At 54.0% G+C, this 12919-nt stretch overlaps 1 protein-coding gene across 2 annotated transcripts in view; it reads left to right on the forward strand.

Moving 5' to 3' along the window:
- The first annotated feature begins 4125 nt into the window (after positions 1 to 4125).
- Positions 4126 to 12919, forward strand: part of SIN3A (SIN3 transcription regulator family member A) — a 90985-nt gene continuing 82191 nt past the window's right edge. Inside the window, exon 1 of one of the 2 annotated variants that reach the window (XM_030931704.1) lies at positions 4126 to 4306. The gene's annotated coding sequence lies outside the window, so the exon portion shown is untranslated. Of the gene's footprint in view, positions 4307 to 8261; positions 8544 to 12919 lie in introns of those variants that run through there. The other variant, XM_030931703.1, reaches the window with a different exon arrangement.

Here is a 12919-nt window from a genome sequence, read left to right on the forward strand (position 1 = left end):
GGATGCAACCCCTCAGTGCAGCTGGCAGCTGGAGGGACAATGTCACCAAATCAAGGGTTTCTCTTTTCCAAAGAATGTGGGACTTGCTGTGCTGTCCAGGTGTCAACATACTGAGTCAGAAACCATCACTGGACCCTTCCAAAGGGCCCCATGTACCTGACTACAGTGAGCTCTGTGGGCTCAGAGGTATATCAAAGTGTCTGTCCTCAAGAAACTCAGTCTGCCAAGTGTTCAGGAGGAAATCCCCACCAGTGTGGCACACATAGGACCATAGGCAGTGTCAGCAAAGCCTGGTTCTCTGAGTGGCGGTAACTGTTCCAGTTGCAAATCCTCCATGAGTAACTGCATCCATAGCACACGTGCTACCTAGTATCACTGTCAAATGCTGGGTCTTTGGCTTCCTCAGCAGCTCAGAACCTTACCAGGTGATAAAGCACACTTTATCATCACATTTAATCCTCATAACAGGGCAAGGATTGCTATGTTATCCTCTTAATATAGGAGAGGAAGCTGATCCACAGATAAGAAGGGACTAAGTGGGAACCAGGGGACTCAACTTCCAGACTAGTTCTTTCTGCTCCACCACCAATCTGCCTCGTCTCACTTTGATACAGTATCTGTTATGCCTTCAGCCAGAGCCCGTTAAGAAATTAAGAAATAGAGCAGGAATTTGAGATGGGGATCCAGACATCAGGGGATTGGTTCTTTTTTTTTTCTTTTTTTGAGACGGAGTTTCACTCTTCCCCGCCCAGGCTGGAGTGACGTGGTGCAATCTCGGCTCATTGCAACTTCCGTCTCCTGGGTTCAAGTGATTCTCCTGCCTCAGCCTCCTGAGTAGCTGGGATTATAGGCGCCCACCACCATGCCCAGCTAATTTTTCTATTTTTAGTAGAGATGGGGTTTTGCCATGTTGGCCAGACTGGTCTCGGACTTCTGACCTCAGGTGATCCAACCACCTGGGCCTCCCAAAGTGCTAGGATTACAGGTGTGAGGCACTGCACCCGGCTGGGTTCTTTTTGAGACTCTGTCTCAAAAAAAACGCTTTTCAAAGAGTTTCGTTCTTCCGCCCAGGCTGGAGTGAAGTGGCATGATTAGGCTCACTGCAACCTCCACCTCCCAGGTTCAAACAATTCTCCTGCCTCAGCCTCCCAAGTAGCTGGGACTGTAGGCATGCTGCCACCACGGACAGCTAATTTTTTTTTTTTTTTTGAGACTGGGTTTTGGTCTTGTCACCCAAGATGGAGTACAGGTGTGATCTTGGCTCACTGCAACCTCCACCTCCCAGGTTCAAGCGAGTCTCCTGCCTCAGCCTCCTGAGTAGCTGGGACTGTAGGCATGTGCCACCACACACAGCTAATTTTTTTTTTGAGATGGAGTTTCGCTTTTATCGCCAAGGCTGGAGTGCAGTGGCGCGATCTCAGCTCACTCAGTTCAAGTGATTCTCCTGCCTCAGCCTCCTGAGTAGCTGGGATTACAGGCGCCCACCACCACACCTGGTTAATTTTTTTTAATTTTTAGTAGAGACGGGGTTTCTTCATGTTGGCCAGGCTGGTCTCGAACTCCTGGCCTCAGGTGATCTCCTTCAGGTGATCCTGACCTCAGGTGATTGGCGTCCCAAAGTCCTGGGACTACAGGCATGAGCCATGGCACCCAGCCCACGCACAGCTAATTGTTAAATATTTTGTAGAGACAGGGTCTTGCTATGTTGCCCAGCTGGGATGTCTGTTCTGAAGAAAAACTTGGTCCTCACCCTAGGAAGGATGAACCTTGACCTCCATGGCTCTGCCAGGGTGGGCCTCCTGCTGAACACATAGTCCTTATCTCCTGGCCTTTCCTTCTCCATACTTTTTGCCCAATAATTCAATCGACTGAGCTACTGCCCACATTCCAGTCTCCAGACTCCACTTGGGGTGACCCACTGCCCTTCCAAAATCGGTTCTTCCCACCTACCCTGTCTCCTCAGTGGCAAGCTTCCCCCACTTGGATCCTATGTAAGGTCCTTAGAGTCTTTCTATTCCAATTTCCACCCCCATTTCACAAGGAAACTGAGGCTCAGAGGGAGGAAGAGACTTGCCTAAGACTATAACACCAGTCACCATGCTAAGTGTAGAACCCAGATTACCTAACTAGTAGCCTCAAGCTCTATCAACTCTTCACACAGCAGGCCACAGGCTACTTCTTTCCCTCTACTACCCACACTGAATCACTCACCCACTCCCCTTGAGTCTTTCTCAAATACAGGCTCTCCTTCAGTATTCTTCTCATGGGCTGGGGGCGGTGGCTCACGCCTGTAATCCCAGCACTTTGAGAGGCCGAGGTGGGTGGATCACAAGGTCAGGAGTTGGAGACCAACCTGGCCAACAGTGAAACCCCATCTCTACTAAAAATACAAAAATTAGCCAGGTGTGGTGGCACACGCCTGTAGCCTGTAGTCCCAGCTACTCTGGAGGCTGAGGCAGGAGAACCACTTGAACTTGGGAGGCGGAGGTTGCAGTGAGCTGAGACCACACCATCGCACTCCAGCCTGGGTGACAGAGTGAGACTTCGTCTCAAAAAAAAAAAAATTCTTCTCACCCACTGTCACTGTTCTGGTCAATCCTGCTTACGTGTCTCCTGAATTATTGGGATAGATTTCCCAATAATTTCCTAACCGGCAGCAGGCCCTCGTTCTGCCCAATGGACGCCAAGGTCCTTCACATTCTGCACACCCCACCTTAGCCACATTAACTTCCTTTCCTCAATGCCTCAACAAACTGGTTTTTTGTTTGTTTGTTTGTTTTCACATTGTGTGCCCTTGCTCTAGGCTCAGCTCTCTGCAATACAGACATGTGGGGTAGCTTCTGTCCCTAGAAACTCCGTTTGGTTGAAAGTTATGATAAATAAAGCAAACGATGCAAGGAAGGATCTGAGTCAAAGCTTTGACTTGAGGGCTGCTGAAGGTGGGGAAAGCTTTCGGATTGGGTGGCTTTGATAGAGAAAAGAAGCCTTCTCTTCCCCCAGCTATTCCTTCCACAAGAGACACTTCTGTAATCTCCAAACACAGTAATACAACAGCCTCTGGGCCTCCCCTTGCTGCCTATAGGCACTTCTCTCAGTGCATCGTCAGAACCCATCTTTCTGCCAGGGTGCCAAACATCTTACACTATAGTTCTGGGCCTGTGGGCCTTGTGACCGTGCTGCCTGCACATTCTGCTGTGCACATCCAAGAATTTTACCCAATTAAAAGTCTTAAACTGTTTGTTCCATCTCCCCACCCCCACCCCCACTTTTTAAAATTACTACAGCCACATATGAAAGTCCTTTTTTGCATTTGCCCCTTTGTGTCCTTTGCTGAAAATGACCTGCCCCTCCAGTTCTGCTGGATGAAATCTTTAAGACCCAACTTGAATGCCACCTCCTCCATGAAACCTTTCCCAAATTTTCCTTCAGCGAGAAGGAATCTCTCTTCTCTGAGCTCCTATTTACATACAAACTCCTATTTTCATACACATTCCTGCCTTGACTTAGTTCCTAACGTAGAATCTCCTCGGCTGAATCTGGAGCCGTTGGAGGGATAGAGTAAGCATGTCATCCAGTCCGTATTTGCACCCAGCAGCAGGTACGGTATGAATGTCTGCCTCACCCACAGTAGGTGCTCAGACAAGTGCCTGTTGCCCGCGGACGCAGAGCTTCCCGTTTGCATCACTCATTTTTAGGCGCCTGCAGAGCGGACAGAGCACGGTTAGGTCACACAGCCAGAGGGGTCTGCCCACTCCAGCCAGTGGCCAGGGTGCTCCTACCCTCCTCTCCTACCTAGTTCCAAATGGGTTGTGTGTGTGAAGGAAGTTGGGGCCGGGTAGCCCCGCTGGCTCCTCCTCCGCGTCCACCCAGCGGATCTCCGAGTCCCAGAAGGCCTCCCTCCAGTCCGAGGACCTCAAGAAACTTGAGTCGGCGGCGAGGGAGCTATAAGGGCCTCTACCACGGATGCGTCTCCCACTCGCGTTTAGTTCAATTAATTTATTTATATTTTTTGGAAGGAGGGGGCGTTCAATGAAGGGGAAGAGGCGGGGCGAAGGGCGGAGGCGGGCCCAGGGTGACTGACGTGAGCGCCGGGGAGCCAATAGCCCGTGGGGGGCGTTCCCCCCCATTCAGGACTCCTCGCCTGGCTCGGAAGGTATGTTAAACAGCTGCTTTTAATTTGGTCCCCCCAATCTCAGGCGTTTGGGGGGTTAGTCTGCCGGCCGCTCGGTCTGGCCGGCCCGACGTGGTGTGGGCCCCGTGGGCCCTGGGACGGAGCTGAGGGGAGGCTCGGAGTTCCGCGGCCGAGGTAGGCGAGGGACAGGCCAGGAAGGAGAGCTCTTGGCGCCGCCCGCTCGCCAGTGTGTGTGTTTCCCAGCCGGGCCGGAGCCGTGGGGAGGGGGTGGGCCCGGCCTGGGGTCGTCCCTGCGCCGGCCGTGTTGCCTAGTTTATCTCACCGAGCAGTCCGTTTCGGTAGGTTTTGGCGGCGGACTGGAGAAGGGGCGGGCAGGAGACCTCCGGTTCCTGTTGTGCCGTTTTTTAAAAAAGAAAAATATTAGAAAGAAAAGGGAGATTCCGCACACCGACTAGAACCGGGCCAGAGCTGCGGCGTGCGGGCTCGGCAGGGGGCGGCGGCTCGAGCATGGTCGGCGGGGCCCACTGAGCTCGCGGAGCCCGGAGTTGCTGGAGACCTGGAGTTAGCGAGCGAGCCGGGGCCCGCGGCTTTCCTGGCTACCCACGCTGGACAAGGGCGGCAGCCGCCTCGAGGGTTTTGTTTCTGCCCGCAAACTTGGAGGGGGCGGTGGGCGCGTTCCGGCGAGGCGCGGGCACTGTGGGCCCGCGGTTGTTATGGACTCTGGGGGCGGGGGCAACACTGGACTTGCGGGAGGGGCAGCCGGGGGCGGGAGAGGCCACCGGAAAGAGCCCCTGCGCCTCGCTGCTAGCCTCGCGAGCTGCCGGGTTTCCAAACTCCCTGGCCTTGGCGGTCGAGTCAGCATTTGGTGCCGGCACCCGGCAGGCCACGAGCCGGCAAGGAGCTCGCACCGGTGGTACGGAAAACCCCCAGGAACTCGGCGGCTTCGCCGCGCGGTCCCGGCTGATCCCCTTGCAAACATGGAGCTGCCTGCTTCCCCGCCCACCCCAAGGCGGCGGCGGCGACTGCTGCTCTCTTCCCCTCCCCCGGCCGTGCCGCCGCCGGGCTCCCCCTTCCTGCGAGATGCCGCTGCGGACCGCTCGGCGCGGATGGGGCGGGGGCGAGGGCGCGGGCGTGTGCGCGCCCACGAGGGGCTGGCCTGAAAGGGGCAGTGAAGGTCGGAAACTGGGAAAACAGTCTCCACGCTCGGAATCGGGAAAAGGAAATGCATCAGCGGGCGGGGAGGGGCGCGGGGGGCGCGCCTGTCAGCCGGGATGGCGGCCGCGGGCGGGTAGGCGGGGCGCCGGCGGGAACCGTCCCGGCCGGGCGGGGCGACGCCGGGAGAGGCGGCGCAGGGGCCCAGTCCACCGAGCGCCGGGCGGCCCCTGCCTTGTACTCCTGGGCCCAGACTGTTTACTATCTACTCCGCTGGCGGCTTGTGCAACCCGCCTGATGGGGAGCTGAGGGGCGGGCCCGTTTCCTCTCTCCCACCCACCTCGGGCTCGCCCGGAGTCCCCGCCTTCTCTTGTCTTCCACTGGCTGGACGAGACTCCCTTTTTTTTCCCGTTCTCGGATGTGGATTGGATGACATTCTCCCGAGCTCCGCCTATCGGGAGGCCGGGCTGGAGTTTAAGTTGCTAGGATTTTTTTTTCCGCGGAGGGAGGAGGGAGGGTTCTTGCGGCTGACGCGAGGCGCAAGGTCCCGCCCCCGCCTGGGATTGGTGGGACGGGTAGCCCGGCCTCCTCCGGCGGAGAGAGCTCGGAGGGGTAAGTCCACCCTTGTTCCCCGCCTCCCTCCTTAGCTCTTGAGCGCGCTCCGCACATGTGAGAGGCCCGCCTAGCTCCTTCGAACTGCCCTCCCGCCCGGAAGTCCTAGGCTCGGCGCCCTTGGCGAGGGGGGCGGGGAGAGCCGAGAAGCCACACAAAGGTTCCACCGAGGCTGGAGACCTGGTAGCCTTCGGGGTGAAGCCAGGGGATTACAGTGCGGAGTGGATTTCGGGAGCAAAGCTTCGTAGGTTCTGCAGGGTTTGAGATCTGCCGTTCGGGGCCGGGGCCAAGTACTAAAGTTCTAACCCTGTCGCTTGGCTATTTCCGCGCCCTTTGACTTCCCTGAGCTTAAGCTCGAGAACTCTGCACACCCTGGAAGTGTTTGTTCTTCCCTAGTCATGGTAGCAGCTGTCCTTAGTTGGCTGTATCCGAGACTCTGACAACCTAGTGCCCTGGCCTGGGGCCCTTAGGCGAGATCCAGCGCAGGTGGTACCCTGTGTTCACGGGAAGTCGTGGGCAGCCTAATGCTGGCTTGAGTTCTGAGTAGTTCTTGATACCATGGTGGGAATGCCCTGTGCTATTCAGTCTAGTGGTGGAAGGCGGCGCAAAGTTAAAAGTAGCCTTGGATCAGTTCTGCTGGAGTGCCGCTTCCTCCTAACCTGGGAGCAGTTTGGCCCGGGGGTCGCTTTGTTGGTCTGACTTACTTTTAGACCTCTGTCCTGGGGCAGGGTTTGGCTACTGGCGAGGCTGCTCCCACCTGTCAGCTACCTTTGGAGTTCGCAATTCGCTGCTGTGGTTTCGCGGCTCGAAGCCATCCTTGGAGTCAGGCCCACCTGCTGCCAGAGCTCGTTCCTGGCCGTTTCCGCTGGATTGCAGAGGGAGGACAGAGTTGGACCTAGGAGTATGTTCCCTGGGCCTGTCCCTTGGGGTCTTAGCTCTCCGGGAGGAGGATTCTACTTCTTCGGGAGAGCGGTAACAACGTAATCCCGTCCCCTCCTGGCGCCGAGAGAGCGCCCCCCAAAGTAAGGTCAGCGTCAGGCCCACGCCCTATTTGGTGAATAAATAAAAGCAAACTAGGAATTGAAAGCACTTTGTCTCACTGTGCGTTCGAGGCCCTGTTACCTACACAGAGAGGGCACAGGGACCATTAACACTCCTGGCTAAGGAGAAGGTGAACAGCCGTTATGTCCCCAACTACGGAATTTTTATCCTTTCTCTGAGTGTGGTATGTTCCCAAGGTTAATATATGCTGTGGCCTGTTTTGGTCCTTTTCTCTCCTTTCTCAGTTCTGAGGATGCCTACAGATCCACCCGGGAGATCGTGAGTACCTTGTGCCTCACGCTCCGCCTTCCGGAGGCTTGCCAGGGCGGTGGCTGTTAGGGCCCGCCTCTCTTGGTTATCTCCGCCCTCTTAGGACTGCACATTCAGCTCTAGGGAGTGCGCTGGCAACCCTGGGGGTTATGGGTTATTTCTCCGCCTAGGTCTCCAGATCTTAGTTCTGTACTTGGCTGAAAGGAGTTGCTAGCTGCTCCGGATATTTGTGTTTACAAGGACGCAGTGTGTAGAACGTAAACTGCAAAGATAACAGGATAGGGAGGATGAGTTCTCATTCTCGTTTTTTTTTTTTTTTTTTGTAAGGGAGTCCTCCGGGGTGGACTGCCTTTCTTTCAAATCCTAGGATGTGGAGTCTCCGCTGATGAGCTCCGCTCCCCCTCCTGTCTCGGGCCCTGGAACTCCGAGCTTCAGTCTCTAGTGTAAACATTCCACAAAAGGACTGCTAAGGTTCAGCCTCCTCGCGCAGAGCGGAATTAAGTTCCTTCCTAGACGGGCGCCCTGGCCAATGGAGGGTCCTACCAGTGCCAAGATATCCAATCCAACTCTTGGGGCGGGGCCTGGCCCGGCAGTGCGGTAGGCGGAGCCTGTTTCACTTACAGACATTTTACCCCACATCGGTTACTTACCTTACTGGGGCGGTGGGAGAGCCAGGGGTAGCCTTCCAATGCGATGACCGGCGGAGGCGGGAGCCAACTTGTTAGGCCTGTGGCTGAGACGCTGCGGGGCGGGTTATGTGGTGTCCTCCAATGAGACAGGAAGAGCTTCCCCGCTTCTTCCAATAGCGTTGTGGCTCGGGGGTGGGCTTCAGCAATCCGTCTCCAATAGGCGGGGTTGAGTTAGGGACGCTCCCCGCCAATAGGGGCGTGGAGAAGGTGAGCGGCTCCCCCTCCCCTCCCAGTCGAGGGGGAAGGGGCGGGAAGTCATAAGACAGGTCTCGGTGATTGGCTCAGTCTTTGACGGGCGGGTATTGCGTCCTGTGCTGGAACGAAGCTGAGTCTTCCCCCTGCGGGGCGGGGTCGGGGGAGTGGGCGGGATTTCCCGGGTAACAGAGAAGCGGCCGCGGCGGTAGAGGCGGCGGAGACGGTTTCTCCATCTTCCCCCCTCCCCTTCCCCCCTCGGAGTTTCCCTCCCTCCCTCCCTCCCTCCTTCCCAGTCTGGGCACCGGGGCCTGTGACCGCTTCGTTAGCGGAGAGGTAGCTGGCAGTCCGCTTCGGCGGGCCTGTGCCCCGCGCCGTTCTCAGGGCCTCCCTGCTGAGCTCGCGGCTCACGCCGAGAGGGACACGCAGTGACGAGCGGCCGAAGCAGCTTTGCGGTGAGAGCACGCTGGGCCGGGGGCCGGGCGGGAGCCTGGTGGCGGGTAACGTCGGACTCGAGGGTGTGTATTTTTAGGGGGGGGCTGACCTCCTCGGCTTCCCGTAGAGCAGACGGGCGGGAGGTGTGTGGCTGTGTGAGGGGGGTGGGGGGCGGAGCGGGGTAGCTCTCCTCGCGGGAGGGGGAGGAGAGCGTAGTCCCGGTGCGCGCGGAGGGGGGCGGGCTCTCGCGCCGCCGCTCAGAGGCGGGGCCGGCGCGCGCGTGCGATTGTGGAGAAAGGGGCGGGGCCGGCTTCGCGCTGAGTGCGGTTTGCGGCCGACCACCCCCTCTCCGCCTCCTGGGGTGGGCGGGGCCTCGGGCTGGCGGCCGCGCTCTTGCCTGCTGGGGTCGGGGACGGATAGGGGGGTCTCCCGCGTGTAGATTCAGGGTGCGGCAGGGAGGGGGCGTGAAGTCTGAGTTCCTCCACCTTCTCGGGATCCGGTTGGCCGGAGGGGCCGTACTGATCCGTGATGCCACTCCCCTTGGCCGTCCCCCGCCTCCCACCCCGGCCCTGGGTTTCCGCCTCCTTGGCAATGAGGCGGTGCTAGGGAAAGCCCGCTGTCGGGTCTGGCTGGGAGTCTGGGCGTCTAGGTCTGCCCCGCCTTATGTCTCCGTGGGGAGGGAGGGGCTCCCGCCTACTGAGAGCTGCGGAGGTGTCAGGACTTACTCTGGTGGCTCGGTCATGCCTTCTGCCTAGGGCACAAGGGCCCTGTGCCGGAGCTGCTTTCTCTGTTTGCTCCATGCAGCGTGTCTGGCACCGTGCAGCCGGGAGAGTGGGAGCATGGTCACCCCCACCACCCTCCTGGTTGTATCTATTGGGGCGAAGTGCCTAAGGTCCTCTTGTAGGAGCGTGTGTGGCTGGTGCTGGAACCCTATTTCCGCGGTGGTGATGGTCGGGGAGGGGCAGGGAGTCATCAGAGACTAGAAATGTGGCGGAGGGAAAACCTTTCTGGGGTTCCCTTAATGTTCAGTTACCGTGGCTGTACGGGGCGGGGCTTCCTTTGAGCCAATGGGTGGTGGGTAGTAGACTTGGCGTCTGTTTCGGTGCGTTAGGACTTTAACCAAGTTAGCCTTGAAAAGGCAGTGGAAGTTCCTCCTCTTTACAATGCTGAGATTTATAACAGGAAAGTTGGGATTTACATTTTAATCTCAAAACTTTATAAAATAGGTTTTGTTGTTTTTTTTTTTTTAAGAAAAATTCAGACTTAGAATAAAATACTCCGATATCTCTGACACTTGTAGTTTTGAACGCTTTCATTGTGCAGATGGTTCTGCTATATAAACTTAGTTTCCCGGCCGGGTGCGGTGGCTCATGTCTGTAATCCCAGCACTTTGGAAGGCTGAGGCGGGCCGATCGCTTGAGGTCAGGAGTTTGAGACCAGCCAGGCTTACATGGCGAAACCCCGTTTCTACTAAAAATACAAAAATTAGCTGGGCATGGTGGCAAGCGTCTGTAATCCCAGCTACTGGGGAGGCTGAGACAGGAGAAATCACTTGAACCCGGGAGGCGAGGTTGCAGTGAGCCGAGATCGGGCCATTGCACTGTAACCTGGGCGACAGGAGCGAAATTCCGTCTCAACAAACAAAAAAAATTTGGTTGCCCAAAGAATTTGCTATTTAGGTAACTATAGGTGAGAAGTCTTTTCTTTCTGGTTTTATGTAATTATGTTCGACCATCTAGACCACTTTCTATTTATAGTCTACATAGTACAGTGTTCTTGCCCTTTTTATTTCAGAGTAGGGTGAAGTTGTGGATCAGGGTAGCCTTCTGTATGTGACTTCTGTAGCGTTGCTCTCCAGCCTGCATTGGAGAGTCGCCTCAGGACATTTCAAATTTAACCTATAGCAGAACCACATTAGATGAGGTTTTTGCTTTCACTTGATACATTATCTTTTCCTATTGAGAGAAATTATTTCAATATTTTTCACATTTTTCATGAGAAAAATAAACATGGAACCAATGTTTATTTATGCAGTAATGTCTAAATGAGCCTCTGGTTAATTATCTGAAGTGAATTTTTAGATTTGTGCTTTGGTTAGTAGGGTCTGATGCCCTGTGCTCTGTTTATATGAAAAGGGTGGGTTCTATCTTCTCTGCCAAGGAAGTTGCAAAAGCAACAGCATTTTAGTTTAACTAATGATGGCTGTAATAGAATTGATGGGGAGACAAATCCAGGTGTTTTTTTCTGATGCCATAAACAGATAGTGGAGAACGACTGACCACTGAGGAAAATTTGGTCTACATATAGTAGTTCCCGTGATTTGCAGTGATATATACTGGGGAACACAGAAGAGTCTTTAAGGATTCAAGTAAGAACTTGGTTTTGCTGTATTAGGAGCGGTTTCATAAATGCTTCATAATCTCCAGATAATTATTTTATATACTATAATGTTGCTCAGAGATAAATAGCTTAGAAAGATTGGCACTTCGTAATTAAGAGGGTTTTAATAATTTACATACAGAGAAATACTTTTTTTCTTTTTTAAGGAAGGAGGTGTGTAGTCCTGGCAAAGTATAATTCTTTTTACATCTTCAGTGTAAGCAGACAAGACACTGGAGAGCTGTGCATGGCAGATGTTAGTACCCAGGAATTTTAATTGGAATTAAAAGGTTATGTCCATGGCATTCAGTAGTTCAGCATAGTGCTTTTCAAGGCTTTCTCACTTTTCTGGGCAATTCCACCAGCCAAGAGTTTGTTAAGCTTTACTTTCTGTAGGCCTTTAAAAAAAAAAAATAGATGGTATATGCTTTTTCAAAATACACCTTCCTTGCCCCTTGAATAATAAAAGATGATATTTATTGAGCACTTACTGTGTCACAGATACTGTGTTAGGCACTAGACTTTTTTTTTTTTTTTTTTTTGAGACGGAGTCTTGTTCTGTCACCTGGGCTGGAGTACTGGAGTGCAATGGTGCAATCTCAGCTCACTGCAACTTCCGCCTCCCGAGTTCAAGGGATTCTCCTGCCTCGGCCTCCACGAAGAAGCTGGGGCACCACCACTCCTGGCTAATTTTTGTGTTTTTAGTAGAGAAGGGTTTTACCATGTTGGTCAGGCTAGTCTCGAACTCCTGACCTCATGATCCGCCCACCTCAGCCTCCCAAAGTACTGGGATTACAGGCATGATCTACTGCACCCAGCCACATAATGTCTTTTCTTCGCATAATGTCTGTTGTTGTTGTTGAGACGGAGTCTCGCTCTGTGGCCCAGGCTGGAGTGCAGTGGCCGGATCTCAGTTCATTGCAAGCTCCGCCTCCCAGGTTCACGCCATTCTCCTGCCTCAGCCTCCCGAGTAGCTGGGACTACAGGCGTCCGCCACCTCGCCCGGCTAGTTTTTTGTGTTTTTTAGTAGAGACAGGGTTTCACTGTGTTAGCCAGGATGGTCTCGATCTCCTGACCTCGTGATCCACCCGTTTCGGCCTCCCAAAGTGCTGGGATTACAGGCTTGAGCCACCACGCCCGGCCTTTTTTTTTTTTCTTTTGAGACGAAGTCTCACTCTGTCACCAGGCTGGAGTGCAGTGGCATGAACACAACTCACTGCAGTGTTGACCTTCTGGACTTAAGCGACCCTCCTACCTTAGCCTCCCAAGTAGCTGGGATTACAGGTGTGTGCCACCACACACCTGGCTAATTTTAGAAATATTTTTATAGAGATGAAGTCCTCCTGTGTTGCCCAGGCTGGTCTCGAACTCCTGGGCTCAAGAGATCCTTCTACTGCAGCCTCTCAGAGTGCTAGGATTGCAGACGTGAGCCACTGTGCCTGGTCATTGGTGGCAATTTCTAACTAATGTATTTCTTATTTGCCCCTTTTGCTTTTGTTTTCCCTACCCCCTTTTTGTCTTGTGTGCTTGTATGTTACTCATATTTCTCAGCATGGCAGTGGACCCTTCATGAGTCTTCTTGGTGTCCTCCAGGGCTAGGCTTGCTGATATATGGGCTATTGGAGGATATGTAGGTCCACATTCTTTATTTGCAGTTATGAAATGCAAGAGTTTGTTTTTTGCTAAGTCTAGTTCCACAACTAATTTTGGGGCACAACCTGACCTGGGCTGTCCCGCATGATGCAGAAATGTGACTGCTTGATTATGGGGATCTACCCCAGCCCTAGCTGAGAGAGAGAGATGATACAGTATATGTACCATATTGCCTTTCTAAAATCCAAACAATGCTAATGACTCTCTAACGGGGATCTCTCCCTCTACCGTAGACTATTATGTCTAGTGGCCCACTCAAGGTTTCCACTTGATGTCTCGTCTTGGATAACTAAGAGACATTGTTGACTCTTCTCTGTCTTTTTCATATGTGGTCCATCAGTAAATTTTATTTGCTCTATATTCA

Source organism: Rhinopithecus roxellana, chromosome 5 (assembly GCF_007565055.1).
Source record: "Rhinopithecus roxellana isolate Shanxi Qingling chromosome 5, ASM756505v1, whole genome shotgun sequence".
Classification (NCBI taxonomy): domain Eukaryota; kingdom Metazoa; phylum Chordata; class Mammalia; order Primates; family Cercopithecidae; genus Rhinopithecus; species Rhinopithecus roxellana.